Source organism: Sus scrofa, chromosome 1 (genome assembly GCF_000003025.6).
Source record: "Sus scrofa isolate TJ Tabasco breed Duroc chromosome 1, Sscrofa11.1, whole genome shotgun sequence".
In the NCBI taxonomy this organism is placed as follows: domain Eukaryota; kingdom Metazoa; phylum Chordata; class Mammalia; order Artiodactyla; family Suidae; genus Sus; species Sus scrofa.
Window position 1 is genome coordinate 116664244 of NC_010443.5, and position 13125 is coordinate 116677368.

Here is a 13125-nt window from a genome sequence, read left to right on the forward strand (position 1 = left end):
GAATTTGAGGGCATTATGCTAAATTAAATATGAGACATAGGAAACACACGTATGTAAAAATTAGTATGTTACTTATATGTGGAATTCAAAAAATCCACGCTTAGAGAAACAATCCTCCTTATCTGGGGCTAGGGAAAGTGAGGAGATGTTGGTCTTAGGGTGCCAGCTTCCTTTTATAAGGTGAATATGTTCTGGGGATCTAACATACGGTTATGATGATTACAGCTAAAAATTCTATATTATGTACTTCAAAGTTTCTAAGGGAGTAGTCTTAAATATTCTCACCCACAATATGTGATTACATGATGCTATAGTAGTAATCATTTGGCTATAAATAAGCATATCAAATCAACACATTGTACACCTTTGAAAGTGCACAATATGATGTCAATCATATCTTGATAAAGTTGGAAACCCTCCCCCAAACCCAGAAAACAAAAGTACAATTCAAGTCATGTTTTGTTCAATAGGTGGGGGAAAGATTCTACTGGAAATATTAGACATTCCTTAGGTCTGAACTGCAGGATAGGAATTATGTGTGAATTTGGCAAAATATACTTGCTCCATTGCTGGGGAGGAGAATGATAGGGCTTGCCATGTATTGGGCAGAAAATAAGGGCCAGAAGCTCCCCATCCAGGCTGAGGAATGGTAGGCAGATGAGGCCAAGAAGTAGGGGTGCAAATGCAGTGAAAAGGTTGCCCATCTCTCTTGTGATGAGACCTGCTCGTCAACCCAGCTCCCAAAGTCAGTGGTGCTGCAGAATTAACAAAGAAGAGACAAAGAAATAGAGTGGGGATCAGGGGGATATCACCTTCAAGAGGCAATAACAACCCTCTGAGCAAAGTCATGATTTTTATTTGCTATTTTCTACTTCCTTGTACGTACAGGATCACATATGGCATTTTCAATATTACTGATCAAGGCTATAGATATGCAAGGCACAGATCTTTGTATTCATAGAAGCTATAAATGACTAACCCTCCAGAGAAAGATTATGTTGTTTATGCTTAAGGCTATTATGCCCTTTCCTCCAACTCCCTTAGGGTTCTGGGCCTGAGAACAAGAATGTCAACGGCTTCCCATCAATGACAATGGGAGTATTTGGCAACTTGCTTTCAAGCAGCCACTCAAACGATGTACGTTTCCCATCTCACTCCTTTTCCCCGAGAAGCCTGGGAAAGCCTTACATATTTTGCAAGCCTAGATTAGCATCATTCTTCAACTGCCATCTAATTTCTTTGATTCACTATGGCCTGTATACATGCATATCTGTCAAGCCTCCAACATCTCTCGTTGACCTTACTGTGGCAATTTGGAAGATGTCAAAGACAATATAAACAGAGTTCTGAGGTTGCTGAGGCTACTGATAACCATGTTGTTATTCTACCAGTAGAGGTGATCTGTGTCCAAGGCAGTGATGGAAGCTAGATAGAAAATATTCTCATAAGTGAGAGATGCTAAGGAGGTTAGGGCTGATTCTGGTCAAGGTCTCTATTGGAAATACAAAAGGAATTGGCTTACTTTTTCTTCTGCCCTCTTTCTCATCTAAGTTCTATCAGGGAAACGCAGTGGGTTTATCTACATGGGCTGAGTTCCTAAAAATGTTGATTTGAATGGAAAAATTATGTGAAAGAAAATAGTAAAATCAACTTACTTCTAAGGATGATTTTGGATACTTCCCATCAGTGAAGTATCAAGAAACGACTTCAGATATACATCTAGAAATTTGGCAAGAATGAATCAGGTTGTGGAAATCTTTGGCAGTAAGTAACTGTCTCTCTGTTACCATGAGATTTCAATCAGAGATGGTAATCTGCTCTATGTAGAGAGATCTAAACTTTTCAAAGCATTTTCATACACTTCCCTCACTTGAGGTACAGGGCAATCCCTATGGTTTGTGGAGCACCAGTTATTCCCCCGAGATAGATAACTGATACTCATAGAGACCCAACAGACTTGCCCAAGATCATGTGTCCAGTTAAAAACAGAGTTAGATCTGGAAGCAGACTCTCGATACTGCTTGTTTTCTCTGCTTCTATTTTAGCATGACCAGCAAATGACGTCTTCTGCTTTGACCTGAAACAGTTTTTAGATGACTCAGACTTCCCAAAAATGTGCTAGGTCTTCCTTGGTGGGTGATGTCAGCACATTATGGTGTTTAGAGGAACAGGAAGGGGACAACAGCGAGATAAGAGTGAAATCTACTTCTTTCCTAGAGGAAGCAGGACAGTTTAAATCAACTTGAAGGTGAACATTTGCCCTTGAAAACCTTTGTTTTGTAAAAAGAGAGGCTATTTGGTTGCAGCCTTGTGCAGGGATAATTATGGCTTGAATCAATTGAGCTCTTGGTGGATAGTTTTATTTCCCCAAAATTATGCTTGGAGGGTTTTCAATGACCACAGCTTCTCAAAATATCAGTAAGTAGAAAGTGAACAAATCATATTCCAATTAATTTTATGGATCTAGTATTTCAATGGTTTTTTTAGTCAAAAATGTATTTACTCAGAACATAAGTACACAGGAGAATGGGCAAAGACAGCTATATCAGAATTAATGTTTTATGTTTATGGTTACTTATTTTCTGCATCAAAAGATATTCACTATGTACTATCTGCTGTGAATGATACATCTGAGTTGGACAATTATTCCTAATTTTTAGAGGACTTTTATTTGGTTTTCCATTTATTAGGCCACTGTAGAATTGAGAATTCCTTTCCTCAGTTAGGGGGCATTTGTTTGAAGGGTAATCAGTATTTCACACCCAAGAAGGGGAATTTTTTTGTAGTAACCGCTGCCATAGGTCTTGGTTAAGATTTGGGAAGATTGAATGTTCATGACGTCGCTCCTCAAGACCAAGATCTGGTTCCATTAGGTATCTATCAACAACACAGGTGGGGGACTAGACCCTCACTGTCTCAATCATTCAATCTGAACTCTGCTTCAGATTTTCTCTCACTTGGTTCAGGACTTGATGGAAAAGCTTGAAAGTCTTCTCTACTTGGCTAGATTCTCCAATTGATCTGGACTCTGCTTGTAGGTTGACCTGGTGGTGACATGGGTTACAAGGCCCTGAAGTTTACCTTTGGGTCAATTGAACTATACAGATTATTTCCTGAGAGTGGCAGAGAACATCTTAATCAGGAGGTATGTACCAAATCATGGTCCAGGGGTGAAGCCAGGTTTTGGAGCTTGATAAGTTGCCTAAGGTCCAAGGGCTGAAATGGTGATATACCCCCAGAAACAGGCAGAAGCTGGAAGACTGAGAATAATTTGATAGTTGAGTAGGAGGTGGCTGGGGTATATATCTCAGGATAGAAACCGTGAATAAGGAGAAACTCTAGAAAGTTACAGACACATCTTGAAGGATGTACCTGTACTATTGAAAGCAAAGGCTATTTGCAATGAATAAAAGAAAAATTTCCTAAGGGTAAGGTTTAGAAACACTTCCTCCATGGGCTCAACAGTGGACAGTCATTGAAGTAAATTATGGAGACCTTGCTCCCAAGTCCACTGCACCCAAACATCTGGAGAAGAGTAAACACGAGAATCAATGATGGCAAAACCAAGCTCTGGGTAAACTTTGAGAGAAATGAGCTTGAGGGTTTGTTTTCCAGGTTCTGTGAGTGAGATGTGACAATCTCTGAACAGGGATTTCCTCCTCTTCATTAGGCTTGAGAATTTTCTAGACAGAAAATCACCACATTGAAGTTGCTGGGCACTACAAGATTAAGAGCTTTCAACTTTCAGTGGGACAGACAACCATCTCTCCATGGACTGCCTTCTGCAGCAGGGCTTCCCTCAGCCCAGAAAAGTGAGTGAACATTCCTTTAAGAGGAAAGAACAGGCTATTTCCCACTAAAGCTCATCTCTCCTCAATTCCCTGTCTCTTAGCATTTCATTCAGTTCTAGTACAAAGTACCTTAGCTTAATACTGGACTATTTTTCATTTTTTTTTCTTTTTGGCTGCCCTGCAGCATATGGAGCTCCCTGGCAAGGGATCAGATCTAAGCCAGCTGTGGCAAAGCCAGATCCTTAACCCATTGTGCCCAGCCGGGGCTTGGACCTGTGTCCCGGGCTCCCCAAATGCGATCAATCTCCTTGAGCCACTGTGGAAACTCCTATTTTTGAGTTATTATACTTGCAATTTATGCTCCAAGGGTTAGAGCTGGAAAGAACATTAGAAATCATATTATGTAAAAACACGTGGATTAGAAAATGGAGGCCCATGGTATTTACCCATAGTCATGGATGGTGGAGCTATGCTTAGGACCCAGCTGTTCTGACTTCATTTCATTTTGTTTAAGATACAGGAAATAATGAATTTATTCCAAAGGAAATGAGGAAGAAATATATACAAATATGGGGATCCCTCCCGAGTATAAAGAAAGTGATTTCCTATTTGAAATTTGGATTACTAATCTAGATGTGGAAATGAACTTTTCTCAGCTAGTTGAAAAGCCACAGATATGATGTTGACAAAAACTAAAAAGCAGCACTGGCCTTAGAATTGATCAGTCCACTTACGAGTTAAAATGAGTTATAAAGAAAAGATTTCTTGGTCAACCAAATTATTTTATAACAAATCACTGTTTTCACATCCCTATACTTGTTTTCACCCAAACCCTCAGGTTTGAGAGGCCATCTACCTGAAACCAGCTGGATCAAACTGCTGACTCCACCTCCGATTTCTAGCCCTGATACCCAGTCCTGATTATACACATACACAAAACACTGCTGAAGTTATATGTGCCTTTGGACCCTCTTTCAACTGATATCCTGAAAAGTGATCCCCTTTGGGGAAACTGAGGCAATAGTAAATATATCTTCAAACCATTTTACGGATTTCTTAAGTGGTTGGGGTTATGGTCACACATTTTTGTGGGGATAACATTGCAATCTTGATAACTTATCATCTCTAACCACTATTGTCAATGAACAGAAGGCATGCAACTCTAAATCTGGACCCTGCCCACCAGCCTGGACCTAGTGCTTTGCTGCACAACATACGGGGGAGGATTTAGACTGTGGGTGGTTGAGGGAAAGACAGCTTGTTAGACACTGCACAGGGAGGTGTGAGGCTATGAGCATGAGAAGTGTGGGTAAAGGACATCACCACACTGCCTCAAACAAAACAGCACTGAAGGGCTGGCTGGGAAGCATCATGAAGAGGACCACGTTGCATATGGAAACAAGAAATAGGATCAGCAGACATCCTGTGGGAGACAGTAGAGTACCAGACTGTTTGCCTTCTCAGTTTATCTGCTGGAGTGTCTGAAAATCACTGCATCTTTCCAAATCTCTATAAGACAAAAAAAAAAAAAAACTACTCTGCTCATCTCTAAGAATGTTCAGCTCAAAAGAGGCAACGTATGTTAATGAAAAATTTGAAGCTCTGAGCATTGCAGGTGTTCCCTTTCTACATGAGGCCAAGAAGCAGTTAATAAACAGCAGCTGTGGCAAGTGTAATACTGCTGAGATAGTGAACATCTATGTACCTCGAGATTTACGTGAGTTGTTGGTCATCTTTGAGACTCTGTGAATTAGGTATTTTTATTCCCATTTTACCAAGAAAGTTAACTCAGTCTAAAGATGTTACTCCAGGAGTTCCTGTTGTGCTGCAGTGGTTACCAAATCCGACTAGGAACCAGGAAGTTGTGGGTTTGATCCCTGGCCTTTCTCAGTGGGTTGAGGATCTGGTGTTGCCGTGAGCTGTGGTGTAGGTTGCAGACGCGGCTCGGATCCTGCGTTGCTGCGGCTCTGGCATAGGCCGGTGGCTACAGCTCCTATTAGACCCCTAGCCTGGGAATCTCCATATGCCATGGGAGCGGCTCTAGAAAAAGGTAAAAAGACAAAAAAAAAAAAAAAAAAAAAAAAAAAGGTGGTACTCCACGCCTTCCTCATATGCCTCTCAAATTCTTCCTACAGTATTGGGAGTCTGAAGTGTAAATCTTATTTGTAAGGTTTCCTTTCTTTGGAACTTTACTCAGCCCTATAATTTCCCACCTAAGAAAAATACACAGGCTTTGTACATTGCAAGTCTGTTGTAAAAGTCTTAGTCTGGAGACTGCCCTTCCCATTTTCCCAAGGGTGTGATTTCCAATCTCGCATGATTCAGGCATCCTTGTCATGGCCCTGGGGCCAGCTTAGAAGGTCACTGTGCATAGGGTTCCCTTTTTACAGTGAAAACCACAGCAACTGCAACAAGACTAAGGAAGGCAGACAGGGGAGGATGAGGTCTTTAAACCATGTATTATTGTTTTATGGTTGCTAGAATAAATCATCACAAATTTAGCAGCTTAAATCAATACAAATGTATCATCTTACGTCTCTGTAGGTCAGAAGTCTGACACAGGTTTCACTAGGCTAACATCAAGGTGTCATCAGGGCTGTATTCCTTTCTAGAAGCTCTAGAGAAAGGTTTATTTCTTACCTTTTCAGCTTCCAGAGACGGCCCTTGTTCCTTGGTTTATGAGTGTTTTTCTCCATCTTCAAAGCTACCAGCTCTCTGAGAGCTTTTCCACCAAGTTCCTCTCTGACTGATTACAGCATGAAAGCCTCTTTCCTAAGAAGAAGTCACATGACTAGATTGTTTCCACCTGGGTCACTCAGTCTACTTGCCCTCATCTCAAAGTCCTTAGCCTTCATCATATTTGCAGAATCCCTGTTGCCACCTAAGTTAGCATATTCACAAATTCTAAGTATTAGGATGTGGACATTTTTGGGGGCCTTCTTTGGCCTACCACCATCCCCAGATTACAACAGGCAGAAACAGATGCAGGAACAAGCACAATTGACTCTTGGTAGACATACAATCAGATTATTAGGGGAAGCAGAAGTGTATGGGTGTATGAAGCTGACTAACTCACATATAGTGACTTTTCTGCCTGCATTGTCATCTGAGTATTTGATAGAGGGAATGGACAGAGCTGGTTAACAAGGTGAAAAGTTAAATGGGAGTCAATTAATAGAATTTCTACTACCATTTGTTCTGCAGGGAAGGTGTGGCAACCTGGGTTTGATAGCATTGCCGGGAAATTGAGGTCTGGTGTTTTAGCCCCCAGGGACAAACCAGTTAAAAATTACTCCTTGACCCTGCATAGAAGTGAAGTGAGATCACCTGCTGGCCTTCAGGGCTGGGTGGCCATTAATACTGAGGTGAGAAGCTGGATGGTCATTGAAGGCTAGAGAGGAACAGGAATAAATAGGTTTTTAGAAGTCTGAACTTGACTCAATACTTCTACTCTACGAAGATGTCTTTTTCCTCTCCTCAGCCAGCCGTTTTTAACATTTTCTGAGTACCAAATGCTCCATGTCTTATTTTAGCTCTCATAATGTGGGGTTGTAGTTATTTGGTTTTATACCCAGACTGGGTGCTCTTTGAGAATAGACCCTGTATCTGATTTACTGTGGCATCCTACAATCTAGTTCAGTGTCTGTTACAGTGAGGGCATGCAAAGATTTGAAGGAATAAATGAGGAATGTCCACCTTCTACAGTTCCCTCTTCCAGGCATAGCTATTCAGGAGGATTTACACTCTTAGTAATCAGCCAGGGTCATATATAGTAATGGAGAGATGTAGAGGGTCCCACTTAGTACCGCATGGGATTGTTTTCTTAATTTCTCTTATAGTTCATTGTCAATATATAAAAATGCAGTTAATATTTGTGTTTGATTTTTGTTTCCCACAAATTTTCTGAATTCATGCATTAATTCTAACCATTTCTGGTAGTCTTACGGTGTTCTATATGTAATATGTCATCTACAAAAGACAGTTTTACTTCTTCCTTTCCAGTGTGGATGCTTTTTACTTATCAGAATATTTTAGCCTCATGGTAGTCCTGAGTCAAATGCAGCAGGAAAGGATGAAAAATAGATTTACTTTCGCACTTTACTGCCTTAAACTGCATTTTACTCAACATTTCTGAGTAAAAAACTAGAAGAAACCATGAGTGACTCCCTGAAATTTGTCCTGAGGTTAAACCTGTAAAGCCTTTAGAGACAGCCAAATCTGAAAATTACTAGCAGCAGTAAAATCCTACAAAAGGTGAGGTGCTTGTTATGTGTTTTGTCAAAGTTCTCCAGAGAAACAGAACCAATAGGATGGATATAGCTATTCATATATTTTCACATTTATCTCTATGTATATCTATAAAGAGATTTAGTATAAGGAATTGGTTCCTGTAATTATAGATGCTTAGAAGTCCCAAGGTCTTCAGTTGACAAGCTGAAGACCATGGAGAGCTGAGGTGTAGTTCCAGTCCTGAAGTCACAAGCTCAAGACCCCAAAAGAGCTGGTGTTTCAGTATGAGTCTGAAGGTTGGAAAAGACCCATGTTCTAGCTTATTAAGTCAGGAGGGAGGAGTTCCCCCTTACTCAGCCTTTTTATTTTATTCAGGCTTTCAGTTGATTGGATGAGGCCCCATCCACATTAGGGAGGGCAATCTGATTTACTTAGTCTACAAATTCATATATTAAGCTTATCTAGAAAAACCCTCAAAGACATACCAAGAATAATATTTGACCAAGTGTCTGGGTACCTTGTGGCCCAGTCAAGTTGATATAAAATTAATCTACACTGTATCCAAGAAAATTTTTTCAAGAATCCTCTGGTTCTGTCACAATTTGTTTCTACAATAATTAAGAGCCTCAGGTGACACATATTCTTTTTCAGAATGGAAAATAAGCATAAATCTCTACTTACCCACTTGTCAATTTTAACTGGATAAAAGCAGATATTTGACGATTAGAGATTCAGTCAAAAAAGACAGAGGTGACAACTTTAAGATAAATCCACAGTAATTTTAAGTTTGCTTTTTAAGATAAGAAGGAAGCCATCAGGTACCATTTCTGGGATGGCAGTGGCAGTATGAAGAATTCTGTGGACCTACTCCTTGGTGAAATAAGCATAACTACTGAAAACCATAAAATAAAGTCGAACTATTTAAAATCTGAAAACTTTCCAAAAGGTGTACAGTAAATGAAGAAACATTGGTTCAAGACAAATCTCTGAAAGTAAGATCAGTGAGAGTCAATGGCAATTAAGCCATGACCAGCCCCCATCCCCATCAGCTTGACAGAAGCACTACTTCTGGTGGATGTGACCAAGAAAATGGGACTCCCTCTCTTCTCAGCTTCTAATTAGTGGATGTAATATTTACCACTCCAGAACTTTGTAGCCTCTCAATCTCTGAGTCAAAGAGGCCAATTTATTGGTGAGAGAGACTGAGAAGTCAGAGGGATTCCTTCATCCAACCAGTCCTTACTCATGAGGCAGACCATCTTTCACAGGTGTGACAGGATGAGCATACTGGCCTCCAAGTTCCCTTGTCCCAGCTCACTTGTAGAGCAGAGTTTCCAAGCCAGGAGAGATAAACCAAGAAGAATGGAGGCTACTGCACCTGCCCAGTGCCTGGAGTAGGAGCTCAGAAATCTTGTCTAAGAGAATAGGCAATTCATATGAAAATATGAATCCAAAGCTCACCCCAAATGGAGTTCCCTTTGTGGCACAGTGGGTTAAGGATCTGGTGTTGCCACAACCACCACTTGGATTTGATCCCTGGCCCAGGAACTTCCAAATGCTATGAGTGCGATCAAAAAAGAAAATGAAGTTCTCCCTAATTGGACTGACTTTATTTGAAAAGGTGTGTAGAAATGTTAAACCTAAAGGTGCTCTCCAAATAATAGGAGTTTTGTTGGTAAGCAAATAAGATGAGGCCAGTAACTCTTCTAAATTAAGAGCAACAAACTAAAGCAAAGACAAGTTAGTTTAGCAATAAGTACTGGGGAGAAACAGCTAAGAAGAGCCTTCTTCAGGTCAGAACAAACCTCAAAAACTGGTCTCAAAAACTACTACTGCCTAAATTTAACTGAATGCATTGTGGAGCAATTTATATCCAAGGCATTCTTGAAACCAAGAGAGCTATGAGCTGGTAGAGCCTAACAACTGGGTGTGATACCAAACGAGGCAGACATATTAACAGATAGACTCTCAAAGAGAGCACTGCTAAAACCATTGTAATCCAAAAGGTTTCATCTCTGGTGGGGAAATGGACTTCATTAAAATACTATCAAAGTGTCTAAACATGTAAAAAAGAAAACACACACACACACACAACACACATGAAAAATCCCTAGAGATGGGGTATGGGAGTCACTATCCAGAGTCTCTAGAAAGTCCAGTTGTCAACAAAAAATTATGAGGCAGGCAAAGAAACAGTGAAAAAGGCAGATAATAGAAAAGGGAAAAAGGCAGATAATAGAAACTGCCTGGGAGAGGGCTCAAATGTCAGATTTAACAAGGACAGATTTCAAAGCAGCTGTTATACATATGTTCAAAGAACTAAAGGAAATCATGCTTAAAGAAGTAAAAGAGGGTATGAAGTAACTTTTCATCAAGTAAAGAATGCCAATAAAAATACATGAATTATAAAAAAGAATCAAATTGAAATTCTGGAGTTGAAAGTACAATTGAAATGAAAAATTCACTAGAAGGGCTTGACAGTAGTTTTGAACTGGCAGAAGAAAGAATCATCAAACTTAAAGATATATTAATGGAGATTATATAATATGAAGAACAGAGAGAAAAGAATGAAGAAAACTGAAGGGAGCCTCAGAAACATCTGAGAAACCACTAAACACATTTACATATGTGTAATGGGAGTACCAAAATGAGAGGAGACAAAGGAGTAGAAAAAATATTCAAAGAAATAATGGCTGTAATGGCTGAAAACTTCCCAAATTTGATAAAGATGATTAATCTACATTTCCAAGTAGCTCAACAGGTCCCAAGTAGGATAAACCAAAGACTCACACCCAGACACATCACTGCAGAAATGATGAAATCCAAAGATAAAATCTTGACACCATCAAGGGAAAAATAACTTATGTACAAGGGAATCCCATTATGATTTGAAGTACATGAATCATAGGCTTAGAGAGCTGCAGCCTCAGGAAAGAACTTCCACATATGATGAATCATGCATCAATACTTTCTAATCCTATGTGTATTGCAGACATCACTATTCAGTCACAATCCTCTTTCCCTTTGACCTAGTCTCAGCCTTATTATATTCCTCACAAATAGCCATCCATCCACCCACTGCCAGTTAACTAGATCATGCATATAAGGGGAAACACAATACTTATCATCCCAGCCTCATTTCACAGGTTAGGAAATCAAGGGCTAGAAGTCACACAGAATTAGAAACAGATGCAGAAACAGCTTCCAAGACTCCTGACAACTGCTCCTTGGCACCACTTTGCATTTATTCAGATCCACCAGCATCACAGCTCCTTTTAAATTTCTACCTGAGGAGCTTTTAAATAATAAACCAGCCTTGTTCGCTCTATTTTGTATGAACATAAAGCTCTAGGACTGGAGCATTCATGCTTGAAAAGGAATGATTAATTAGCACTGAAAGCGGTTGTTAGATATATTTAAAAAATATCTTATATTTCAGGCTTCCCTGGAATTCCCCGGAGTTCAAAGCTATGTCCATGAAGCTTCCCTGTCCCTCCCCAGGCATAGGAGACAGCCCGCTGGGAAGAACGCGCATTCCCAGTACCCTAGAAGAATTTCTAAATTTCCATGGGTAAATGTCCCATCTGTCTCAAGTTTTGAAGATGGAACTGGCAGATCAACAGATGCATCAGGTGAGTGAAGCGTATATTTGGCTCATACTTATTAACACAGCTGACAACCAGAAGTTGACAACTGAATGTACCTCATGCCTTAGAATTTTATTTATTTAGTTAGGTTTTTCTCTTTCTTTCCTCTTAATTTGAAGAATCAGCTCTGGGAGCTCAGCGGGCGTGGTAAATCAGTTATATAACAAAGAGTCTCCTGCCCCTGGTGAAGTCGATTGGGAGATGTCAGTGGTTGAGTTGGTGTGAATCACATATTCTGAGGAGAATCCAACAAAATCTCTTTCCAATGTCCCCACTTACCTTTTCTCATGTGTTTTCTGCTCCTACAAGTAATTCTGCATCCTGGAAGCTTTCCTCATTTTCCAGTCCTTCCCGCTGGGTGGGATTGATGTTGGCAATCCAGAAGCCTAGGATTGCAGCTGTTTTCCTCTTGCTTATTGACACTAATGTTGGGTGCCGCCACCAATACCTTCTACTCGTCAAGCTCCTACCCATCTGATCTTGCTGAGACCAGGATTCAGTGAGAAATGATAGATAACTGTCTCCAAGGGTCACCTTAAAAATATTTTATAAATACTTAATGCTACATTTTACTTTTTACTTTAGCTAAATTCATTCAGATTGTTTCTACAAACACATCTGTGTGAAATCTGATAAATGGAAATGTAAAAATCTGTTTCATCTATTTGGCTTCTCTTGGAATGCCATTCCTGCTTCTTTTCAGATGACAGCCCTTTTGGCAGGAAGCAACTTGTATCATTGATCCTAGGAAGGTGGCCAGCTACCAGTGACTTCAAATGGAGATAAGCCTCCTTGCATTGAGATCTGGTCGCCTTTCCCCAAAGCCCTGATGAATGTGAGGATGCAGAGTATTTATGTTTTCCTAGCTTCCCTCGAGTGATGTAGCCATCTGGCATGCAGCTTTTGTGCAGCTTTGCTGTGGTGTAATTGCAAAACTATTATTTCATTCAGTGCATCACCCTGATTGCCTTTACTTTTTATATTACTCATAAATGAAACCATACATTATTTATTACAATTCAGGGGAATTGTTCTTTGCTGGGTTTATGTTTGGGGCAGTTGTGGAAATGTAATGTAGGAGCCAGTGTTTGCTTTGTAAGAAATCTCTGAGAGTGTTTTCAAAGTTAGGTTAAACCCAGGGCCTCAAGTCTCTTCTCAAGTGAGGGGTGTGTTTCAAGATTTGGTGAGGCCTTTGTGAATGCTGAAGGATATTAACTCCACCCAGATGTTCACTGCAGTCTAGTTTCAGTATTTCCATGATGAGTCTCTGGACCAATCTAGATGCCAAACTCAGAATATCTTTAGAGTTTATGGCAAAAAAACCCAAAACAAAACCAAAAAACAATTTTTTTTCTGATTTAACTTTATAAGAAAGGTGGGAGAGGGGATTTTTGTCACATATCTCATTGCACCAACTTAAAACAAATCCTCTTTAGAAATATTTGTTCTCCTCCAAA

At 40.0% G+C, this 13125-nt stretch overlaps 1 long non-coding RNA gene across 1 annotated transcript; it reads right to left on the minus strand.

Annotated features, from left to right (window-relative positions):
* LOC110256986 lies at nt 835–6543 on the minus strand. The gene is made up of 2 exons (XR_002339089.1): nt 6432–6543; nt 835–3683 (listed from the first exon to the last, which is right to left on the minus strand). It is a non-coding gene; the product is annotated as an uncharacterized LOC110256986 (long non-coding RNA).